General features: G+C 48.3%; 1 protein-coding gene across 5 annotated transcripts in view; it reads left to right on the top strand.

The window, feature by feature from the left end:
- The window catches only part of cacna2d4a (calcium channel, voltage-dependent, alpha 2/delta subunit 4a), an 84,014-nt gene that overhangs the window by 5,259 nt on the left and 73,755 nt on the right, over window positions 1–5,000 (top strand). The window lies entirely within an intron of this gene.

Genomic DNA, 5,000 nt, shown 5'->3' with positions numbered 1-5,000 from the left:
AGAGAAGGAGAGAGAGAAGGAGAGTGAGGGCGAAAGAAAGAGAGTGAGGGCGAGAGAAGGAGAGAGAGAAGGAGGGGGAGAGAGAGAGAAGGAGAGAGAAAGAAGGACAGAGAGAGAGAGAAGGAGAGAGAGAAAGTGAGAAGGAGAGAGAGAGAGAGGGAGAGAGAGAAGGAGGGAGAGAAAGAGGAGGAAATGAGTTTAATACTCCTCTGACTAGAGAGTACCTCACAGTCCATTTGAGTTCAGTGTTGCCTGCCATTGCGTCTACAGTCATTGGTTCGTCAGGATATTAATGAAATCTAGCAGACGCTCGTGTCATTAGAGACCACAGGACTCCACTTGTTCTGTTTCAATGAACACACACACACACACACACACACACACATAGAGGGCTCTTTTTTTGTGTAAAGAAGACATGAAAAACACTCACAGGTCAGGTGTATAGCAACCAACACACACACACACTAAGGACAGCGGGTGCTACAACAAGGGGGGTGGGGGGGGGGGGGGGTGCACCAACAAGGACAGCGGGTGCTACAACAAGGGGGGTGGGGGGGGGGGGGGGTGCACCAACAAGGACAGCGGGTGCTACAACAAGGGGGGTGGGGGGGGGGGTGCACCAACAAGGACAGGGGGTGCTACAACAACTACTATCACTACTTCTATAGTCCAAGCATTGTGACTAATCTGTTTCCTTATTTCACTGTAAGACTGTAAAGAAAGAGGTGACCCACAGCCTTTGAGTAACAGACAGGACAGGACAGGACAGGACAGGACAGGACAGGACAGCACAGGACGGGACGGGACGGGACGGGACGGGACAGGACAGGACAGGACAGGACAGGACAGGACGGGAGAGGACGGGAGAGGACGGGACGGGACGGGACGGGACGGGACGGGACGGGACAGGACAGGACGGGACGGGACGGGACAGGACAGGACAGGACAGGACAGGACAGGACAGGACAGGAGAGGACAGGACAGGACAGGAGAGGACAGGAGAGGACGGGACAGGACAGGACAGGACAGGACGGGAGAGGACGGGAGAGGACGGGAGAGGACGGGACGGGACGGGACGGGACAGGACAGATAGCTGTCATATGCAGTGGGCTGTGACAGATACAGTAGGCTGAGACGTGTGCAGTGGGCTGAGACGTGTGCAGTGGGCTGTGACAGATACAGTGGGCTGAGACGTGTGCAGTGGGCTGAGACCCAGACCAAGAGAGCATACAGAATGGGGCTGGATTACACTCAATCTGGGTTTCACTGCATTCAAGTCTGGGCAAAAGAACGTCGCTACAGGGGCTTCATGCTATAGACAGTCAGGACAGCTCTACTGGACACCACTCTGGCACACACACACACACACACACACACACACACACACACACACACACACACACACACACACACACACACACACTCAGGACAGCTCTACTGGACACCACTCTGGCGCACACACACACATAACACACACACACACACACTCAGGACAGCTCTACTGGACACCACTCTGGCACACACACACACACACACACACACACACACACTCAGGACAGCTCTACTGGACACCACACAGACACTGAGGTGCAGTAGACAGAGAGAGAGAGAGAGGGAGGGAGAGAGAGAGGGAAAGAGAAGGAAAGATACATGTAGATAAGGAGAGAGAGAGAGGGAGAGAGAGAGAGAGAAGGAAAGACATGTAGATAAGGAGAGAAAGAGAGAGAGGGAGAGAGAGAACGAAAGAGACATGTAGACAGAGAGAGAGAGAGGGAGAGGGAGAGAGAGAAGGAAAGAGACATGTAGATAAGGAAAGAAAGAGAGAGAGAGGGAGAGAGAGAAGGAAAGAGACATGTAGATAAGGAAAGAGAGAGAGAGAAGGAAAGAGAAAGATAAACATAGAAGAAAGAAGAAAAGTGAGAAGGAGAGATGGATAGACAAATAGAGAGAATTATATAAGAGAGATACAAAGCGGAGGAAGAAAAAAAGATAAAATGTGTGTGTGTGTGTGTGTGTGTGTGTGTGTGTGTGTTTGTGTGTTTGTGTGTGTGTGTGTGTGTGTGTGTGTATGCTAAAGGGTGATGATGTGTGATGCTGGTCTGGAGCCAAACTTTTCCAAATGTCGTCTCAAAACAAAGCCAGGGCACTTGCGCAAGCACAAAGAGATTAACAGACTGCAGGTCACACACACACACACACACACACACACACACACACACACACACATACATATACTTATACGCAGGCAAATCACCCTGATATTCCAGGTTTAGGGGGAAAGACTGTGACTGTAAGTGCTGTGTTGGAAAAGGTTAGTGGCGCTAACCCATTAATGCTAATGCTAGTGAGGAACCGCAGTAGATACACTAATGCTAATGCTAATGAGGAACCGCAGTAGTTACACTAATGCTAGTGAGGAACCGCAGTAGATACACTAATGCTAATGCTAATGCTAATGAGGAACCGCAGTAGTTACACTAATGCTAATGCTAGTGAGAAACCGCAGTAGATACACTAGCGTTAATGCTAATGAAGAACCACACCTTCTCACAGACCCAGAACGGTCTGTCACCTGTTGCTATGGCAACCACTGATACAGACTTCCTGTGGTTGATGTGTACAATGTGCAGATTAGTGTGTGTGTGTGTGTGTGTGTGTGTGTGTGTGTGTGTGTGTGTGTGTGTGTGTGTGTTTGGGCAGGAAAGAGAGTCCCTGCTGTTAATCCTGCTGGCGGTCCTAACTTAAGTGAACTCTAAGTCCACCTGTAAGCCTTTGTCCTCAAGTCATTGCCTGCCCTCCTGACACACACACACACACGCATAGGCACTCACACACACACACACACACAAACACACACGCATACATACACACACACACACACACACACACACACACACACACACACACACACTCAACACACACACACACACACACACACACACACACACACACATACACACACGCATACATGCACACACTCACACATACACACACGCATACATACACACACTCACACATACACACACGTATACATACACACACGCATACACAGACACACTCACACATACACACCCTGGCCACAATACACACTCTAATACCCTTAATGTGTGTACAGTAGAAATAGTCCTCAGGCTTTTTCACCTCTGCAGGACACAACAGCACATATCCCTACACACACACACACACAACACACACACACACACACTGATCATATCCCTACACAGACACACACACACACACACACACTGATCATATCCCTACACACACACACACACACACACACACACACTGATCATATCCCTACACACACACACACACACACACACACACACACACACACACTGATCATATCCCTACCCAGACGCACACACACACACTGATCATATCCCTACCCAGACGCACACACACACACTGATCATATCCCTACACACACACACACACACTGATCATATCCCTACACACACACACACACACACACACACACTGATCATATCCCTACCCAGACGCACACACACACACTGATCATATCCCTACACACACACACACACAGACACACACACACACACACTGATCATATCCCTACACAGACACACACACACACACACACACACTGATCATATCCCTACCCAGACACACACACACACACACTGATCATATCCCTACACACACACACACACACACTGATCATATCCCTACCCAGACACACACACACACACTTATCATATCCCTACACAGACACACACACACACACACACACTGATCATATCCCTACCCAGACACACACACACACACACACACACTGATCATATCCCCACACACACACACACACACACACTAATCATATCCCTACACACACACACACACACACACTGATCATATCCCTACCCAGACACACAACAGCACACACTGATCATATCCTACACACACACACACACACTCTGATCATATCCCTACCCAGACGCCAGCCTCTCAGCAGAGCTCTTGTTTACAGAGCAGTACATTAATATAGGTACTGACACACACACACACACACAGACTCACACACAGACTCATACACAGACACACAGACACACACACACACAGACACACACACACAGACACACAGACACACAGACACACAGACACAGACACAGACACAGACACAGACACAGACACAGACACAGACACAGACACACAGACAGACAGACAGACACACACACACACACATATTGTATCCTCGCTTACATTTTCACTCTTTCACTCATCACTGTAAAACACACACCATTTGCAAATGGGAGGATAATATGGAGCTGTTGTGAAGATGCAGGTCACTGTTTCACATGTGATCACTGTGTGTGTGTGTGTGTGTGTGTGTGTGTGTGTGTGTGTGTGTGTGTGTGTGTGTGTGTGTGTGTGTGTGTGTGTGTGTGTGTGTGTGTGTGTGAGAGAGGACTTATCCTTAGTGTGGAGCATCCGGGGCCAAACTGTACAGTGACACACTAAATCCCAGCATCCTTAATCTGCTATATACAGCACGCTGCCACACACACACACACACACACACACACACACACACACACACACACACACACACACACACACACACACACACACACACACACACACACACACACAGCATCAGCCTGTCAGTTTTCAGTGTGAAGTGGTCCTATCCTGCTGTTGTTGGTTCCTCTGTGTTTTGTGAAAGATTAATGCAAACGTCATTCACCAGACAGCTGAGATGGACACCATCTGTTCTCCTGCCCAGAAGATCTCTCATATACTTATATCGCTCATATACTTATATCTCTCACATACTTATATCTCTCATATACTCTTATCTCATATACTTCTATCTCTCACATACTCTTATCTGTGGTACTGTAAGATCTCTCACATACTTACACCTCTCATATACTCTATACTACATCTGTGGTACTTTGATGAGGTGTAATTTGTAATTTGACCTTGACTAGCGCTTAACTTGCACTTCAGCAGTTACATTCCTGCACTTCTTTTTT

The sequence above is a fragment of the Clupea harengus genome, chromosome 16, assembly GCF_900700415.2.
Source record: "Clupea harengus chromosome 16, Ch_v2.0.2, whole genome shotgun sequence".
NCBI lineage: Eukaryota > Metazoa > Chordata > Actinopteri > Clupeiformes > Clupeidae > Clupea > Clupea harengus.
The sequence above is the reverse complement of the archived record's forward strand: the minus strand, read 5'-3'. Positions and strand labels throughout refer to the sequence as shown.